This window comes from Danio rerio, chromosome 25 (genome assembly GCF_052040795.2).
Source record: "Danio rerio strain M-AB ecotype USA chromosome 25, GRCz13ab, whole genome shotgun sequence".
Taxonomy (NCBI): domain Eukaryota; kingdom Metazoa; phylum Chordata; class Actinopteri; order Cypriniformes; family Danionidae; genus Danio; species Danio rerio.
The window spans coordinates 10,569,261-10,590,865 of NC_141045.1; the positions used below are offsets into that span (position 1 = coordinate 10,569,261).

Sequence of the window (21,605 nt, forward strand, 5' to 3'; positions counted from 1 at the left end):
AATGTAATTACAAAAGTTAATTACAGATGTAAATACATACATGTATTTATTCAAGCATAAGTACACCGTAAATACATGTATTTATACACAATAAGTACATTGTAACAAACTATTAGTTCCTATGTAAGTACATATTAGTTAAGGCCACTTAATATAATGTGGGACCAAAAAAAAATGCCTTTCTCCAGAAGAAAAAATATTAGAGGGAATACTGTTAAAATTCCTCGCTCTGTTTAACATCATTTGGGAAATATATATTTAAAAAAAATTCTCAGGAGCGCTAATCAGTGGCGCCCCCAGAAAATTTTCTTAGGGGTGGCCAGAAGAGGCCGCACCAAATCTTGGGGTGGCACACAAAAAATAATGAATTCAGTGTAATGTTATATTTTTGTTTCTGGTAAATGAACTAATGTAGTTTTTATTCATTTAATTAATTCTTCTTGAAATATTGCAATTTATTCCTTAAATTAATTCAGCAAGTACATGGTCAAACCAAAAAAAATCTATGTTTAGTTTAAAAACACTTTTCATATACTGTATAAATAACTTCTTTTTTTACGTGCTTTTATTGTACATCATACGGTATATGCCATGTCTAAAATTAATTAAGATCAATGTGTTTATTATTCCCAGTGATGGGTTGCAGCTGGAAGGGCATCCGCTGTGTAAAAATGTGCTAGATAAGTTGGCGGTTCATTCTGCTGTGGTGACCCTTGATAAATAAAGGGACTAAGCCGAAAAGAAAATGAATGAAAGAATAATGGGTTTATTAATTACCCAAACAAATGAACGAGCTGAACAAAAGGCATTACTATATACACACTCACTATACCTAATAATATTATTTATTCATATTGCTTTTTGAGCCATTTAATGCAGCTTCTTCTATTGATATACTGTAGCTTAAGGTAAATATTAAATAGCCATTGCTGTCTATTGAAGGTGTGTGTGTGCTGTCAACGACGATCAGAGAGGGTAGTGGTGGTTCTAGTTTAAATGACACCCTGGGCGAACCACCCTATACACCCCCACCCCTCTTGAATTGTTAGATTTGTTATTTAATAAATATAACAATTTATTTATATTTATTCTAAATAAATACAATTAATATTAATATACAATTATTATTCTAAATAAATAACAGAAATCAATCCTAAATATTATTGGAAAACAACAACTGGAGTGATATGCCAAGATCACTTAAGAAACCTTTTGCATGAAAATTAATTATGACAATTCTAAAGAATACAAAAAATGTATTATAGAATATCTGTGGTCTTAGACCAGATCATGGCTGAGAAATCATGTTATGAAGTCTTACCTCCCTGACTCATTATCCCTCCTTTCTGCTTTAAAGGCATGCTTGGTGAAAGTAACATCATCATCATCATCATTTTGTATAAACTTTAGTCGACTTTCAAAACTCGCTGCGTGCCGACACCTCTGCACAAAAGGCTGTTACTCCAGTTTCACGGCGCCAGTAACAGTAACACCAACAATAATTTAGTGACTGCATTTTATTTATTTATTTAAATATTGGGAATTTATAAGTTCATTTAAATCAATAATGTCAACAGCAAAATTATATTGGGGTGGCCAAAGGGGTGGCCAGAGTTTACTGAGGGGTGGCCGTGGCGCTAATAATTTTGACTTTAACAGTAATCGTTTTGAATAATCGTGATTACAATTATGACCAAAATAATCGCGATTATGATTTTTCCCAAAATCGAGCAGCCCTAGTTCAGCATATTCTTCATTCAAACGATTCATTCAAAACAGCTGATTTATTAAAAAAAAAAGTGTAACTGTGATTTATGAATGAATCATTGAATTGCAGACCCAAATAGAAAGATCAAAAACAGATTTATTCAAAAACGGCATATCGGGACGATTTGTGAAAAATTATGTGACACTAAAGGCTGGATTAACAGCTAAACATGTGGCCTTGACTGTAGGAATACATCACATTTTGAAATAAAACAACAAAAATCAAGACGATTCATTTAGGAAATGAACTATAAGTGAGTGATTGAATTATTGACTTGACTAAATCACTCAAGAATGACGTCCCATTATTCTGTTTCTTGCTGTTGTAACTATTGTGTATATCTATTATGTTAACCTATATTTTTATATTGTTGTACTAAGTTCTTGTTAAAGTATAGAAAGTAAAAACGCATGCTGTACATCAAAGTATCAATTGAAAACGAGTGACAGTAGGTGGCAAAATGTTCAGCATATTCTTCATTCAAATGATCCCTTCAAAACAGCTAATTTATTTATAACCAAATTGTGTAACTGTGATTTATGAATCAATCACTTACAGACTCAAATGGTTGAAACTAAAAAAGATTCATTCAAAAATGGCATATAAGAATGATTTGTGAAGAATCCTGTGACAACGATGGTTGCAATAACAACTGAAAATTTGCCCTTGAATGTAGTTAGAAATTATATTTTAAAATACAAACAACAAAATTCAGGATGCCGATTCATTTACAAATTAAACTACAAGTGAGTGATTGAATAATTCACTTGACCTAATCACTCCCCATTACTGAGCATTTCTTGGTGCTGCAACAGTTGTGTGTATCGATTATTTTAAATGAAATGTATGTACTGTTTTACTATGCTATACACGTTTCTCAGCATTACTTTTTTGTTACTAGAGTCAGATACAAAATTTGTGGTGTAAAATGCGAACTGTATAGGAATGTTATTTATCATTTACAAATATTTTATCATCACAACTGCTATATGTTCACTTTTTTGCACAATAATAAAAGCAAAAACTAAACACATTAACAGAATACATCAACTACAATTAATCAGTAGAAGTGAACATACAAAATAAAAAATGACACAATTAAGACCATTCAAAAAGTTACAAAGAGAGAGACAGAGAGAGAGAGAGAGAGAGAGAGAGAGAGAGAGAGAGAGAGAGAGAGAGAGAGAGAGAGAGTTAAATGGTAAATAACAACATTATTAATATTCACAATAATTGTTTTGAGGGCGACGCAGTGGTGCAGTAGGTAGTGCTGTTGCCTCACAGCAAGAAGGTCGCTGGTTCGAGCCTCGGCTCAGTTGGCGTTTCTGTGTGGATTTTGCATGTTCTCCCTGCGTTTGCGTGGGTTTCCTCCGGGTGCTCCAGTTTCCCCCACAGTCCAAAGACATGTGGTACAGGTGAATTGGGTAGGCTAAATTGTCCGTAGTGTACGAGTGTGTGTGTGATTAATAATAACAACAATAATAATAAACCAATTATAAATCAATTATAAATTATTATAATTAATAAATTATTATAATTATTATTATTGTTATTAGTGTATAGTTAAAGTAGATGGCATATATATTACTAAAACATTTTTTTTTAATAATAGTAATATATAAGTATTATTATTATTAGTGCATAGTTAATGTAGATGGCATATAGGGTTGGGCGATGTTAACCAATTTGGCATCGTACGATGTCTATTGTGAAACATCGCGATGGACGATGGCATCGTCTTTATAGGTGGAGGTGAATGAATTTTTTTATGAATAATTAATTAATTCATAAAGAATTAATTATTTGTAGCCCACCGTTTCAACTACCTGCCCCGTATGGTGTTTGTTTTACCCATAAACAAATCATAAATAAATAAGTTGCACACAAATGACCCCCTGTCGGTCACTTTTTCGCGGGAGGTTGGTTGGTAAAAAAGGTGCCCAACCAACAATATGAGGTTTTCACCAAAATGACAAAGTACAAGTGTGGAAGTAAAAGACTGAAGCAGTGTACTGATGCTGTGACACGTTACCTGATAGATTCAAAAGACCGAAGAGTTGTTAGAGACCAGATTAATTAAATATCACGTTTAACAACTACAGTGAGACGTGATCCAGCGGTACATTCTCGATAAACTGTCCAACGTGCACTGCTTTCTGGAGCTCAGCTCATACGAGCGCATTAACACTGTGTGTGGCTGTGTATGTGGTGTGTGTGTGTGTGTGGTCACGTGATGTGTGTTTTCAGCGGATGCAGGGCTGTTAAGAATTGCTATGTAAAACACGGTGTAGATGTGGATCATTTTCGTTCTAAAATGGCATTTTAATACTATGACGTATTAGTGTAAACGGGGCCTGAATGTGTATTTTTCGTGAGCGGTTTTGCGACTGGGGCGGAGGATCAGCGATGCCGGCTCAGCATCGTCTTGTCTATCGGTCGTCATCGATGGACGATGGCATCGTCTATCGGCCCAACCCTAATGGCATATATCATATTACTCAAAAAAAAGACCCCCACCCCAAATATCTTTAAAAAAAGTTACAAAGTTATAATTTATAATTATTCCAATAAGATTATTTTTTGGGAAAATGACATCGCTTTCTTACACAAGATTACACACCGTATAATGTAAACGTTTGAATTGTGTCATCTGTCGGTTGAAGGTTTTTTACATTAACAGAAAGGTGAGCTTTTACAGTCAACATCTGCCGGCAATTTGTCGACAGCATGTATGAAATGTTTCCGCGTCCCCCATCTTCATTCTCCTTGGCGGAGGGCGGCGAATGATGACAGTGCTTGTTTTAAAGGCCTGCCGGGGGGTGAAGATGGATTGGCTTGTCATGCGTTTGGGACTTGACAACGTTGATGTTTGTCAGGTTGGTGTCAGGGCTGGGGAGAACAGGGAACAGCAGGGACGACCAGAGGAGATGTGGAAGGGAGGTTTAAAGTACAAATGAAATCAAAACTAACCATGTGATTATGTTAGCTCACATTGTTAGCTTTTGTTAACTAGTTTTGTGGTGAACAATTAATTTCTGCATGTCATTAAAAAAAGTTATATATATATATATTTATATATATATTGACAAGTGTTAATTATATTGTTAAATTTCTGATACTCTGATTCTGAATAATGTGATAGAACACATTTTTGTCTTTTAAACAGCGTAATAATGATTGTATTACTAGTTATATGATAGATAATAGGCGCTGCCGTTTTTTGCTAGAAGGAATACAGTTACCAGTATTGATATTATTTGATAATTTACGCATTATTATTATGTTTTTTTAGCTAGACGAGATACAGCTGAGGATGGTCACGTCAATATAGCAAAATTTTTGTGACACTGTACAACAAATAATATGTTCGCATTATCGTGAGGGTTGGGTAGACACTAATGAAATACAATTAATGCGTAATTTAATAATTAATATTAATACTTCTCATTAACTTTTTACTTCATGTTTATTAATGAGAAAAATATTTTAAAATTCATGAGGAAATATTCTAGTAACATAAACAGAGTGTACCTTACGTGAATAAAGCACATTGTCCAATTGAAAAAGATTTAATGGCCCAATCCCAATTCTATTTTTGTTCCCCTACCCCTTGGCCCTTACAACCAAGGGTAAAGGGGAAGGGCTTCAAAATTTACCCATAAGAATTGGGACAGCACTTCAGCACCTGCACACGTCATCATATGTCCTCGCGAGATCAGACGATGGCGACTGCTGTAGTGATTCCGGTTGTGTTATTTTTTTGTATTTACCTTCAGGAGATCACTGAAGGTATATATTATGTTATCATAATGATCTAATGTGGCAATAGAGATCGTAACTTGTATTTACACAGTGGCCATATTCATCAATGTAAACACACCAAAAACAACATCAACATTATAGCAGGCACTCTAAAAAGCGCATTGACAGCCACTAGACATTACTGACAGGGTATTCCAGTGTCAGAATGCTGTGGGACTGCTGTATAGGAGTTATTTAATAGGGATTATAGATCGCGAAATTTAGCGGGTTTTTCTTTTGCATTTCTTTTTTTTAAGCATGACAGTAAAACACAAACGCGGTTATGAAAATATTAAAACGTGTGTTTGTTTGTCGTAAAAATTCGTAATAATGACCAAAAAATGCTAATTTGTGGATTTCCCTACTTCCGGGTTCAGCAATACTGCCGCTGTGGCTAGTGCATTCTGGGGAATTTTCTTAGCCCTTGGTTTCAAGTGTGGTCCTTTTGCACGTGCAAACGAGGGGTAGGGGTAAGGGCTAAGAAGTAGAATTGGGATTGGGCCTTAATATTTGGGATTGGGCCTTAATATTGCCGTCTCCATAGACATCTGCGTGTATTTTACAAACCCTAAATGGTAAGTTTTGCTTGTAGATATGTGTATTTGAATGTCTAACACCTAAAATAAATCTTATTTGTTTAAAAGCACGGATAAATTGTGATTTATGACAAGCACTGCAGAATTCTTTCTGTCTCAGCATGCGCTGTCAGATTTGAATATTAGCAGCTGATGACATTTGCTCTGAGCGTTCCAATCACACCGGTGTGATCGTACGCGTGAAAGGGTTAACTGTCAGTTTCGACAACAAACAGAAATGGTAAGGAAGTGGTGTGTGTTAGGTTGTAATAACTCTCCCGAAACCCATTTTCCAATCTTTCTGAATGAAAAAAATGTCGACTTTACTATGTCCATTCAGCTTGCAGTAGAAAAAACAAGCCACACCCACTGTTTCTCATTTAATATTCTCTAGCATTATTAATTCTCTAAAAACCGCATCACAACACAAAAATAAAAAAAAACAGTCGTAGCTTCTGGTTCATGTGGACTTTGAGACACCTTTGCAGGGCCACATGCCAAACAATTTCAGCTCAAAGCAGCACAAAATTTCTATTCCTTTCATTTACATGTGCACCAATTATGCAAATATTTTTAATAATGCGATAAGTAGAAAATGTAATTAAGAGCAAGAATTTAATCGCAGTAAGATGGTTACCTGACACGCTCCTGTTTATAGGCGACATTCATTATTCAACATATTCACTATGAGGTGTGGTTATTATTACTGTCATTAATCACATAACCCACAGCACAAATGATGAACTCAAAGACATTACAGTCCTTATTGGTCGCCGTTTTAATCTACTTATTTGGAGCTGTGATGAACACTGCTTTTTTGGAGCCGTTTCTGAATGAAGATGTGGAGCCGAAAGTAGTGGCAGAAAGTAGTGTTGACAGTTTTAAGATTTAAATTAGAATACTTCTATAGAGTTAATGGAGTACATACTGTATGCAGTTCGGTCAGAGCAAAAACATTGAAAAAAATGTATGTTAGTAAACTGTCTTTTCCATTAGCATATGTTTTTTCTTAGCAGTTTATTAGTAAGTTTTGTTTTGTATGATGTTCAAAATTATTGTATTTATAAATGTGACTTTTATACAATATTTAATAGTATTTAATAGTTTTTTTCAAAATATTCTTGTATGAACACCAAATGTGTCTGCGTATTATATTTTTTGTTATTAATATTAACATTGTGATTATATTTATAGTAAAAGCAATGTAAATTATAATAAAAATAATAATAGTTATAATTATAAAAACAATTCTTATTATTTTAAACAAAGCACTTTTAACGGTTTTTAAACCTTTTTCACTTATGTTTCGACTACCTAGGACCAAATTTTTTGTGTATACACTCACCGGCCACTTTATTAGGTACACCTGTCCAACTGCTCGTTGACACAAATTTCTAATCAGCCAATCACATGACAATAACTCAATGCATTTAGGCATGTAGACATGGGCTGCGTCCGAAACCGCATACTTCCTTACTATATAGTACGCTAAAATCAGTATGCGAGCCGAGTAGTATGTCTGAATTCATAGAGTTCGAAAATCAGTATGAGAGAATTACCCGGATGACTTACTACTTCCAGCGAGATTCTGAAGTGCGCTAACCCATGATGCCCCGCGAGAGAATTCATGAATGGGATTGAAGCGACGCAACTGACGCAGGTAGGGCACGCGACCATGACAAAATGGCAGATGCATTACATCTGCATTACATTCATACTTTATACGTTCAAACTGTATAGAACGTACTTTTCTAACGGCCGAGGAGTACGTTTAAATTCAAATGCAGTACCTACTGAGTAGAAGTCGGTTTCGGAAGCAGCCATGGTCAATGGACGATCTGCTGCAGTTCAAATTGAGCATCAGAATGGGGAAGAAAGGTAATTTAAGTGACTGTAAACGTAGCATGGTTGTTGGTGCCAGAGAAGCTGGTCTGAGTATCTGGTCTGACATCTCTAGGGTTTACAGAGAATGGCCCGAAACAGAGAATATCCAGTGAGTGGCAATTCTGTGGGAACAACATGCCTTGTTGATGCCATAGAAGAATGGCCAGACTGGTTCGAGCTGATGGAAAGGCAACAGTAACTCAAATAAACCACTCGTTACAACCAAGGTATGCAGAAGAGCATCTCTGAATGCACAACACATCAAACTGGGTGCCACTCCTGTCAGCTGAGAACAGAAAACTGAGGCTTCAATTTACACAGGCTCAACAAAAATTGCACAATAGAAGACTGAAAAAATGTTGCCTGGACTGATGAGTCTCAATTTCTGCTGCAACATTTAGATGGTCAGCATTTGGTGTCAGATTTTGGGGTCAACAACATGAAAACATGGATCCAACCTGCCTTGTTTCATTGGTTCAGGCTGGTGGTGGTGTAATGGTGTGGGGGACATTTTCTCGGCACACTCTGGGCCCATTAGTACCAACTTAGCATCCTGTCAACAACATAGCCTAACAATCCCATCTTCTATCCTATCTATCCTACCTAGCCTATCTTCTGATCGCTACTTCCAGCAGGATAACATGCCATGTCAGAGCGCGAATCATCTCAGACTGGTTTATAGCTAACAATGAGTTCACTATACTTAAATAACCTCCACACGTCACCAAATTTCAATCCATTAGAGCACCTTTGGTATGTGGTAAAACAGGAGATTCACATCAGGGATATGCAGGAGACAAAAAATTACAGCAACTGCGTGATGCTATCATGTTAACAGTAGTACTGTACTAGTAAGGTGTACCTAATAAAGTGGCCGGTCAGATTACCTTTAAAAATCCCTTACCCAAAAAAAGCACACATAATTCCATCTTTATCAATTAATTAATTATCAATTAAAACTCATTTTGTTTGTTTTATAACATTCAGAAATCCTTTGTTTCCAACATACAAAAACACATGGTTAAAGGAAGTTAATTAAATAACTTTTATTTACAAAAAAAGGCTAATTTAATTTTAGCAGCTCAAGATTTTGATCAACTTTGAAATATACAGTTCTTCACAGTGGCCCCCGAAACATGAAAGTTGAATGAGTTTCGTCGTTCCTCTATGAATATTTAAGCGATGGCGCACGCTGCCGCCATTGAACAAAAATCCGGTGTCCACCGTCCGCATTGCTCATTAAAATGAGATTTAACAGGGATTTTCATTTTCAGTAACAAATGTATTCATGGCTAGCCCATCAGTCATTGTCAAAAGTAATCTCATTTTCCTCATGCGAGGGAGACAGACGCACAAGAAGGAGAGCGACAGCTTTTTTGGGGGACCAAGAGGGAGGGATGCTGGATATTGTCCACCTCCTGCCGTCTATTCTCTTTCTGTCACACAGAAATAGGTGAAAACCCACTGTTACCGCAGCGCTTGGAAATTTCCATATTTCCAGTCCTGACACAAAACAAGTGATATTATTTACAAAAATAGAGGTTGGGGAAAAAAAAAACAGTGTGTGCTTTGTGGAAATGAGATGAGGAATTAGCAAATGAATGCGACAGTGGCCCTGTGCATGTTACCTACACTGTGACGATTGGTTATCTTTGGCTGAACAGCTGTGTGTTGCAGCGAACACTGAACGCCCACACGCAGCATCCTAAAATTAACTTTTGGCCAACAACCTGTTGAATGGCAAGAGGATCGGGAACATTTTACAGGATTTTAATAGATTGCGCAAGTCATTATACTGTATGAGATCGGAATTTTAAATGTGTTGTAATGACAAATTTTGACCACTGTGACATTCATAGAATTCATTGATTCATTTAGGGTTATGGTGGCTCGGTGGTTAGCATGTCGCCTCACAGCAAGAAGGTCGCTGGTTAGAGTCTCAGTTAGACCAGTTGGCATTTCTGTGCAGATTTTGCATGATTCTCCCCATGTTGGTGTGGGTTTCCTCCGGTTGCTCTGGTTTCCCCGACAGTCCAAAGACATGCAGTATAGGTGAATTGAATGAGGTAAATTGGCCGTAGTGTAAGTGTGTGAATTTGAGAGTGTATGGGTGTTTCCCAGTACTGTATTGCAGCTGGAAGGGTATCGGATGCGGAAAAAAAACACAAATGAAGGGACTAAGCTGAAGGAAAATTAAATTAAATTTAGGTTCAGTCCCTCATAAAATATATATTTTTTTGTTGCTTTCCTGTATATTTAAGCAATATTTATTATTACAATACATACCTAAAATGCATACATACATATATACATAGATAGGAGTAATATAATAATTATATTTATACAAGTATAGCTATGAATAACATATTACATATGATATTATTAATATAGAAATTTTACATAAACATGTGAATACAGAAAGTCTACAACATATACAACTATAAATAATTATATAATAAAAATTTTATTGTTATTATACATTACAATATTATAATTAATGTTGATTATATATTAGTGGTGGACCGTTATCGGCTCTAATGTGCCATGTTAACTTGAGACTCTTATTGCACACACACAAAAAAAAAAAAAAAAATATATATATATATATATATATATAAATATATATATATATATATATATATATATAAATATATATAAATCATATATATATATATGAGTGTTATAAAATTTAATAACGCACGCCAAATGGAAAGAAAAAACTTCCGCATTTCACGATGTGTGTATGTGTGTTTTGTGTGCGGTCCTTTACTGACAGGCGCGTGGGTGGATCTTGTCGGAAAATATAGTTTGATTTCAGTGTTTACTTCAATATTGCCACTAAGTATATGCCACTAATAGTGTTGCATTTTAAAAACAGGAGATGAGCCCCTGGTCTAATGCGCCATCTGGTTTGAGAAACCCGTTCTCAAAGACTTATTTTTTGGGTAGCACACATATTCTGAATGCCTTAGGCAGAATTCAAATGAGCCATTTTAATCTAGATTAATCTACATTAATTCCGAGATCACAGTGAGATTAATTAGATTTAAAAAAATAATAATCTATGCCCACCCTTTTTTTTCTTTTTTTTTTACGGCGCATTGTGTTCTGCTTCCTGATTGGCTGTAGACTTTTTCCATCAATCTCCTCTGTGTCTCGAATAGTACAGAACACGTTCAATTTGCCAAATTAACACAAATTTTCTATCGCTAGCAGTGTGAGTTTTAACAAGGATGCAAAAAGGGTTGTAACTGTCTGCAGCAAGATCATCGTAAACCGAACCACAAACCGTATGTAATGGGCCACGCAGCGCCATGCAAACATAGATTTTAGGGTATGCACACCGGCGCCCCAAGTTGGCGGCTGTCTGCGGTGCTCAGAATACCATCTGAATAATTTGATTTTAAATAACATGCGAATGTGCTCGTCTGTGTTTACTTCCAATTGTCATGTGCACGGCGCATCTGGTGTGGGACCCCCTTAAGATTGGAGTCTGCTTTAGGTTTGTGGATTAGTGACTGAAAAAAAACAAAAAACTTTATGCTGGACAGCAACATTATCCGCACTAAAGCTAAAAAGCCTGACAACAGGTTTTAATCTTTGGAATAATTCTATAATTCTAAACTTAATTTTCTACAAAAGTTTGAACTTTAAGAGTGTTTAAACAAGAGTGAAGAATGTAAAAATGTGAACGCCTGTGTGAGAAGTGTATAAAGTGTGTAGCGTTGGGTTTTACACCCTTAAACACCTTTAATAATTGTAAAAAATAAAGGTGACTACTTTACGAATTTCACCTATCGCAACCTATTTTTAGAACGTAACTCCTGCAATAAACGAGGGACCACTGTACATATTTTAAGTTCAAGTTTGTGTTTATTTCTAAGAAAACTTAAAAACAAAAGGTATTGTAAAAAATTCAGATAAATATTACGGTATTACCTGCTTTTTAAATCATTTAATATTTTGCTTAGAAAAGTATATTTAATATAATTTTGTTTAAATTTGACATGAAAAGTTATAAATTATTTATATTGATTTATAAATAACAATTGAATTTAAAGTCTCTGTCAATGTTTTTAAACAAATATATTTCATTTACCAAAATCACACAACTGCCAGTTTCACACCTGTCACATCCATAACAAAGATTTTTCCTCGTAAATGCAAAAACAAAAAAAAGGCAAATAACATAAAATCAATGGTTTTTGATCTATTGAGAACCAACTCTCATCCTTTTGGTTAGCATTATATCTTTTGGTTTGTGCAGTTTAGTTCACAGAATTTCTACAAAGTATATTGTATACTGTAAACTCGCAGACTTTTTTCGTCACATCCATAACGAAGGTTTATTTTCTTAAAATATAAAAAATGTTTAGAGATTGATATGTTTCTGCTCCTAAACTTTTGTGGTTAATAGTTTTGGAAAATATAAACAGTTGTTTATTATCGCAAGGTTTTTTTCTTCACTCTCCTATCGGTGAAGTTTTTTTTTTTTCCCCTCTGTCACCACTGGCTTGCATGGTTCAGGATCGGTAGAGCTACGCATCAATGAATTTTCTCTTCAGTGTTTGGACTCTCAATAATGATTTTAAACCACACTGAACTTAGCTAAACTGAACTGAACTTAAACACTAAAAACAAAAAAAACTGAACTACCATGATCCAGTTACTATGACCATTTATATGAAGCTGCGTTGACACAATCTACATTGTAAAAGCGCTATACAAATAAAGCTGAATTGAAATTGAATTGTTTCAATATAAAGTTAACATACTTTCTCTGTGAAATTATGTTTTGAGATATTACTGCAAATGTCACACCTATAACGCTGGACTTGCTCATATATATATATATATATATATATATATATATATATATATATATATATATATATATATATATATATATATATATAGATAGATAGATAGATAGATAGATAGATAGATAGATATGTCAAGCCAAGCTATTTAAAACAAGGTTTCATTTAGATCTTTATTTTAAACAGATAACTCATTAAATTGGAAGTGAAAAATTTCTAAAATATTGTTAAAATGACCCTTTTTCAATTGTATTCACAACAGATGTTAAAGTAGGTGTTTTAAGTGTGCTTCATTGCATATTTTGTTTCACGTGTAAGGCCCATACTATTGGTACATTGAAATAAATACTTAAAGACAAACTGACACATATTCTCAAGTATTAATGTGCTCAGGGCTTTGGCCTGTTTAAATGCAAAGGCACGCGTTAATGTTTAAAGATCGTTTTAGTTTATTGTCTTGCTAACTGCTATTATTAAAACTCCATTTAAAACACTTAAACAGTAACTCTGCAGTCCTGTGGAGTTAAGCTTGATTTACCATCTGTTTTACCACTTGTATGAAGACGTAAACATCACACCTCGTTTTCCAGACTCCTCTACTGGAGTGGGGTAATTGGAGAGGTGAAGTTATGCACTTTAAGATTTAGCGCAAAGTCACGCGTGTCAAGTACATGATAGGGCTGCATTTTCACGAGCAGATTTACACGTGTTCGTTTTATCTGTAAAAACACAAGTGCCAGGAGAGATTAAGAGACGGTGAACGTGAACGAACCCACACACACACACACACACACACACACACACACTGCAGAACCCCTGCGATCTGCCAAGAGCTTTACCGGGGGAAAACAACATCTGAGTCCTCTGAAAAAACCCCACCGCTGATGTACTAAAATATGAGATAAACAGCAAAGCATGCCGCACTTCAATGCTTTCTGAGCAGGCCCGGATTAAGAACTCAGGGGCCCCTGGGCACATTATCTTGTAAGGCCCCCTACCTGGCCGCACCCCTATAGTTGAATGAAAAAAATAAGAATATTATAATAATTTTTAAATAAAATGAATCTATAATTTGTCGCCCACATATTTAAATAAATGATATATAGTACATATGCATTTATAGTCTACAAAGATTTAAATGATTTTTCAAAGCATTAAATAAAAATACTAATAAAACTATATATATATATATATATATATATATATATATATATATATATATATATATATATATATAATTTTTTTTAAAGGGTATTTTAATGTATTGCTTTTACAAACTTATAAAGCATATTATTGCCATGGCATATAAGGCACAATGCTTCTCCAATCCAGTTCTATGAATCTGAGTTCTATAAATCTGAGTCTTTCATAATACAAACACTGATTTACTGTCTCTCTCTCCTCCTCTCCCTGTATTTTCTCTACTCTTCTCGTGATGAAGACTTGATTATAAACCTAAAAGTATCCGAAATCACAGACACTATACCTCTTCTCTCCCGTCTCTCTCCTCTTCTGGGCCTCCCTCTCTCTCTCTCTCTCTCTCTCTCTCTCTCTCTCTCTCTCTCTCTCTCTCTCTCTCTCTCTCCCTCTCTCTCTCTCCTTTTCTGTCTGTCTCTCACACGATAAATCCAGTCGGCATGCACTAAATTCCAGGGGTTTCATTACCACGACGTAAAATGGGCGTGGCTCGGTCGGTGTTTGGGAAACGCCCCCTTAAAAAAAAAACAATACTGAGAGGTCACCGATCATGCGCAGTACAGGTTCTTTTTTAGCGCGGTCATTTCAAACAGGATGATAATGGATAAAGAACCTACCGCGGTGGATAACGAGGGAAAAAAAACAATCATACAGGTTATTTTTTGTTTTTATAATGTTATATTTTAAAGATTTCATTAGCAAAAACAGCTGACCTCGTTTTACTCCGTTTTACTGTCTCTGGGCTTTTGTACTTCCATTTTAAACCAAATAATAATGGTTGTGGTAAGATTAATCGTCTTTTTGTAGTTTAAAATATAGTATTCAGTCATGTTTAAACAAATAAATACCACATTTTCTGTAATAAATCGTGGTTAATTTTTCTTTCTCGATCTTAGTTAATTAACATAACTCAAATTTATATTCTATTTTTATTTAAAGTCATCATACACAAAACAACTGAAATCAGGACAGGTATCTGATGTTAACTAATATAAAAGTGATCATACATGAAACCCCTGGGATCAGGACAGGTATCTGATGTTAACTAATATAAAAGTGATCATACATGAAACCCCTGTGATCAGGACAGGTATCTGATGTTAATATATAAAAGTGATCATACATGAAACACCTGGGATCAGGACAGGTATCTGATGTTAATGTATATAAAAGTGATCATACATGAAACCCCTGTGATCAGGACAGGTATCTGATGTTAATATATAAAAGTGATCATACATGAAACCCCTGTGATCAGGACAGGTATCTGATGTTAATATATAAAAGTGATCATACATGAAACCCCTGGGATCAGGACAGGTATCTGATGTTAATATATAAAAGTGATCATACATGAAACCCCTGTGATCAGGACAGGTATCTGATGTTAATATATAAAAGTGATCATACATGAAACCCCTGGGATCAGGACAGGTATCTGATGTTAATATATAAAAGTGATCATACATGAAACACCTGGGATCAGGACAGGTATTTGATGTTACTGTATATAAAAGTGATCATACATGAAACCCCTGGGATCAGGACAGGTATTTGATGTTAATATATAAAAGTGATCATACATGAAACCCCTGGGATCAGGACAGGTATCTGATGTTAATGTATATAAAAGTGATCATACATGAAACCCCTGTGATCAGGACAGGTATTTGTTGTTACTGTATTATAAAAGTGATCATACATGAAACACCTGGGATCAGGACAGGTATTTGATGTTAATATATATAAAAGTGATCATACATGAAACACCTGGGATCAGGACAGGTATCTGATGTTAATGTATATAAAAGTGATCATACATGAAACCCCTGGGATCAGGACAGGTGTCTGATGCTACTGTATATGATATATAAAGTATTTGACACAAAAGCCGTGGGATCGGTACAGGTATCTTAAGTTATAACAGTATTAATGTAATCTGAGAGGTATCTTAAGGTAATTTGTTTAATATAACATACACTGACTTCACATGAAACACCTGCGATCAGGACAGCTATTTTGTACTGCATATAAAAGGCATTGGACACGAAACCCCTGCGAATACGTACAGGTATCTGAATCAAACGGCTGTTTTCACAATATGCGCATGATCCGTGACCTATGCAAATTCACAGATAGGCCACGCCCACTCGATGACGTAGTAGCAGTTACGCTGTACTGAAACCCCTGGAAAAAAGTGCCTGCCGTACTGAAACCCCTGGAAAAAAGTGCCTGCCAAATCCAGTCCGCGCTACGCTGCCGTTAGCCTCCTCCGCCTGGTTAATGCTAGCTACTCATCATTTAAAGTTACTGTCTTCTTCTGTCCCCTCTTTCTCCTGATCACGGGTCTGTTTAAAGATGGTGTGTATGGAAAATGCCTCAATAAAGATGCCTCCTCTCCTCTTTCTCTCGCGTTTGCTAAATCCACTTGTCCACTCATTTTTGATCTATGACAGATATAACGTTACACTAAAGTCCGCTCAGTTTAGTGCGGGTTATTACAAAACTGACGTTTCCGCGCTTGACCAATTACAGCATTCTGTTTAGTTAAAGAAAGAAAGGCAATTTAAATATAATAATCATATTAATATGTGATCGCGATTTTTTTTTGCTCAGAGGAAATACAGTCGTCTGAGCAATATAGTTTTTGAAGAGAGGGAGGCGCGGCAGGCGCCTATAATAAGGCTAAACATTATTAAATACCCACGAGACATTTGTGACTTTATATCACATTTGCATTATTTAAAAAAAAATGTTTCTTTCCTGTTAAAAATAAATATATTTCCAATCTGATATGTAATGGGGAGAAAAAAAAGTAGCACGAGTTCAACTGATGGTGGATTCGAACCGATGTTATGATTAATCGGTTCAAAAGATGATGCCGTGTGCCTTACAAGGTGCGCCACTGTTAGTGGATAATAATGCAGCTCTTTACTCATCTTGTCTCTATCAATCAGGCATTGATGGGCGTAAACCCTGAATAGCTTGGTCCAACTAGATGCGCTATTTGCAATTAGCCTAAAAAGACACTCCGAAATTATCTTTTTTTTCTCCCCCCTCGCAGGGGCCCCTAGTGCGCACGGGCCCCTGGGCCTGTGCCCATAAGGCCCATTGGTTAATCCGGCCCTGTTTCTGAGGTAAATTATAGCTGAAAGCTGGGCGGCTTTACACTGGGCATGATGAAGCATTGTTTTACAGCAGTTTAACAGAGGAAATATGTTGACTTACCATATTTTCGTCGCGTTTTTAACACCTGAATTGAATCGCCTGCCGCGACGTGTCAAACAAATCCAGGTTCGCGCAGAAACAAAAAGAGTCACGTGAGTTTCAAACTGTGTCCGAAATCACTCACTCATTCACTAACCCCTATATTGGATGGATTTAGCTTAGTTCACTTTGTGAGTTAATAATTAAATTAGAAGCTGACATAGCCTATAGCATAACCTACAGTAGTATTCTGAAAACATTCAGTAATGTTTAGTTTGCTGAGAACACTTGCATATCATTTGCCTTGCACTTTACCAAGTATACACTGAAAACATGCTGGGCTCCACACAATTCCTTTGTGGTTCCAACACAAATTGATTGTTAACTTTTGTTTTTACAAATTCAAATGGGTTGAATGACTTAAAACAAGTTAATAACAGAAAAAAAAGGTTGTTTGAACAAGCTTTTTTAGTGTTTTTAAAAAGAACAATATAATAAAAACGCTAGTCACATGTTTATATTTAATGTAAAGGTAATATTTAATATAAATTAGGCTAAATTTAAAATCTGCTGAGGTTGTAAAATGTAGGTTAAATAAGCTGCATTATCCATGCGAACAATCTACACAATGTTGTTTACTGTTCTGTTTTATCTACTTTGTTTTTTTTTTTTCTCTTGACAACATACTTTTGCATATTTTCTAGAAAACATTAGCTGTACCTAATATTTCTACACTTTTCCTACTACATTAGGTTAAAAACAATAGGCTTTGTGACAAACAAAGTAGGCTTGTGAACTCTTGATACTCATTAGCTGTTTCCATCCCCCTACACAGAAAAACAGTCTGCAAAACTGTTGAAAACAATTAATAGTAGTTGAATTTAAACAAATGAATTAAATTTAGTAACGTTTAACTAAATTTGTTAGAATTCAGCCCAAATAAATTGTTTGCTGCCACTTGACTTTAAAAAAAATTGTTAATCCAAGGAATCATCTTTGATTATTTTTTGTGTATTTTTATGCACATTTTGGACATGCGCATAAAAAATGGAAACACCAAGATGCTCATTCATTTTGAAAATGTGCATAACTGAGTATGATGAACTTTTTATTTGATAAAAGATTAGCATAAACTATGATGGAAACACTTTTACCAAACAAATTCCAGTAAGCGCATTAAAAAAGTCATGTGATTTTGTTATAAGAAATCATGTGATGGTATTTCAGTTTTGCGCATGAATTTAATTTGCATCTTTGGATGGAAACTTCTCTATTGATAAACAAGTACCAAAATGATTTGCTTCTTCCCGTGATATTTAGAAGTGTGTCAGATGAACATCACTCTCCCAACAAAGCCACAGGACAGATTTGCGAATGGCAGTAAAGCAATGCAAATGATGTCAGTAAAGTTCACGTAATATTAATGACACTACAACATATTTGAATTTTATTAACTCAAATTCATTATATACAGAAGTACTTTTTTTTTAGGAGTTGCATAGCCTAATTACTTGATTTCTGCCAAGGCATTTGGGTGGTAGGGTCAAAATATGGTGTAAAAAAGCATGGATCCATCCTTTCTTGCATCAACAGTTCAGGCTGCTGGTGGTGTAATGCTGTTGAATACATTCTTGGCACACTTAGGACTTCTTAGTAGTAATTAATAGGGTTGGGCATCTAAGCTATAATGCCGATCCGATACGCATCTCGATACAAAGAATACGATCCGATATATTAGCGATACATTTGTGACATATTGCGATGCAACACGATACGATTCACACCCATATCACGATACGATGCGATATTTCAGCACTAACTAATTAGATCAAGTTTATGAGATGATGTGAAAGAGGATGCTGTGCCATTGAATGAGTTTGATTATTTATTAACCAAGCAAAACCAAGACTTTTTTTTACAAACTGGCTTTTCTCTCAGAGCCAGAGTGTCAGTTTACAGTAGAGGGCCATTTTAGAACATATAGCACATATTATTTAAGTATTTTCAAGATAAACAGAATGTATAAGTGCAATATATATTAAAAAAATATGTATATATTTGCACTCTTTCAACATAAATAAAATTAGCATTGCACAACAAGAATTGTGATTTAACTTTTCAACTATGAAAACAAGTTTTACAAAGATATTTTGCCACTGATTATTCAAAACTTAAGGTGGTGAACTAGCAGTGTTATGCTGCTTTGAAACATCACTGTCACTGTAAACAACAGGCTAATAAAAATATAACAAACCAGCAATCTTCTTGCTGTGAGGTGGTCAAACTACCCACTGTGCCACCGTGACACCCAATAATTTTTATCATTATTATTATTAATATTATAATTATTATGATTAAATAAAAATTAACAGGAGGAGGTGTTTAAAACCTTCGTTCTCCGTGACACTAGGCTGAATATCTTTGCAGATGAACAATGCAATAGCATTCGTTATTGGCGTAGAGCGAGCAGAACTGTTGCGCATGGAAAAAAAAAACTTTCAATGCTTTTCTCACCACTTTTGGAGCTGGTTGAAGCAGTGCGAAAGCCGGGGATGCAGAAACACTGGAAGATGCTTTCACAACAACACCGTGGCGCCGCTTCAAGTAAGATATCAGATTACTCGTACTGCCCGCGTATTTTATAGATGCGCGGCACATTTTGCAAATTGCATCTGTCCTGTCATGTCGTCCATCCTTAAATCCATAATGTTGCCATACTTTAGATTTAAAACTCAGTGGGGAATAAAATGTTTGTTTTGCTTCTCGCGCTTTCTAAAGGCGCTCCACTAGCTTCATCCGCACACCTGATACACTGAGTTGTAGTGTGTGCACATCCGCAAATCCGTTGCTAAGGCTTACTTTATGTAGGTCGATTAAATTATGCGCCAAAAACAGGTTGACAACACTTGTTAATAAATAAAAAATACATTCTATATTAAAAATATAAGCTGTATCTCGGAAAAATCGATGCATCTCGCAAAAACCGATGCATCTCGATTTGCTTCCAAAATTTCATTCATCCTCTGCTGCTCAACCGATGCACTCGCATCGTGAACGCGCATAACCGCGTATCGATACATATCGGTTAATCTTCCCATCCCTAGTAATTAAGCATCTTCAAACACAGAGTTAACATATGTGGTATCTTTTCACAGAACAAATCAAGGTTTTGGCTGTTTGAACTGCAGTCTGATCATTGTATGAGGTATCAAGAGTGTTGAGGCTACATAAGCTCCATTCACGGCAAAGCAGCACAATTCCATTCATCTCTATGGAGAGATGGCGACAAGCGCAACAGGGACCATTGGTGAAAGTACATATATAGTATGTGAACAACAGCACACGAGCCAAATAGTATTTACTAGTATTCAAAAAAATAAAAAATAAAAAATATGGAGCTCCCGGTTGACTACTTCCATTGAGATTCTAAAGTTTGCATCCAATGGACCCCTTAATATCCCATGAGGCCTTGCGAGAGAATTTTTAAGAGTGAAGCTGTGGTCACACTTGAGTTTGAGCTTGCGAAATCCTGTCAAACGGTGCTGCGAAAAGCGGCAGGATTAAACATTAAAAAAGCGCGTGATGGCTTCAAATTTCTGTCTAGAGAGGTCATGTTTTGATCCTCAATTGGTCTCACGCAGTCAAGTGATGCGATTTTCCAGGTCAGAGTTCACCAAGCTTGAACTTTCCAACGCAGCAAACTGCGAAACTTGATGCACAAGCTTGCGTTTCCAGTCTGACGCATTCGCATGCGTATGAATGGAAGTCTATGGGAAGATAAGTCCAGTGTGACCGCAGCATTATGCGAACTAACTATAGTAGGTGGGTCATGTGATAATGACAACATGACAGATATTTTACATTTCAATTTCAAATGTAGTACATACTTGCAGACGTAGTATGCAATTTCGGATGTAGCTCAGGTCATTCAAGGGATTCAATAGCATTCACAAGTGTAAATAGACAACCAGTAGTAAAAAAAATAAAAAAATCATCAGCCACTGGCGAAAAAATCACTAAAAACCTCATAATAAAACTCAGGGGTCTGTCTATAGTCTTTGCCTTAATGTTGTTGAGTGTCCATTCCTTTATGCCCACTGTTTATTCAATCCATAACATTTACTACCAGCAGGATATTAGCAACAAATACCTAATAAAGTGTCTGGTAAGTGTATGTTGCCCAATTGCCCCTTTACAATACCTTCATTATGCTTTTGTGTCCTTCCCGAAAGTTAAAAGCTTTCCTTCTTTGTACTTTCACAGCCTTCAAAAGAATGTTCCTTTTGTGTGTTCACCAGAAGAAAGGAAGTCATACAGGTTTGGAACGACATGAGGGTGAGTAAATCAACTAAA

The 21,605-nt window shown here is 35.6% G+C and overlaps 1 long non-coding RNA gene across 4 annotated transcripts in view; it reads right to left on the reverse strand.

The window, feature by feature from the left end:
- LOC141380900 (uncharacterized) overlaps positions 1-21,605 on the reverse strand; it is a 201,638-nt gene that overhangs the window by 33,086 nt on the left and 146,947 nt on the right. For 3 of the 4 annotated variants that reach the window (XR_015526190.1, XR_015526191.1, XR_015526189.1), the window contains exon 1: positions 17,274-17,353. The exons of the other annotated variant lie outside the window; for it this stretch is intronic. This is a non-coding gene — a long non-coding RNA (uncharacterized LOC141380900). Of the gene's footprint in view, positions 1-17,273; positions 17,354-21,605 lie in introns of those variants that run through there. 4 annotated transcript variants of the gene reach the window in all.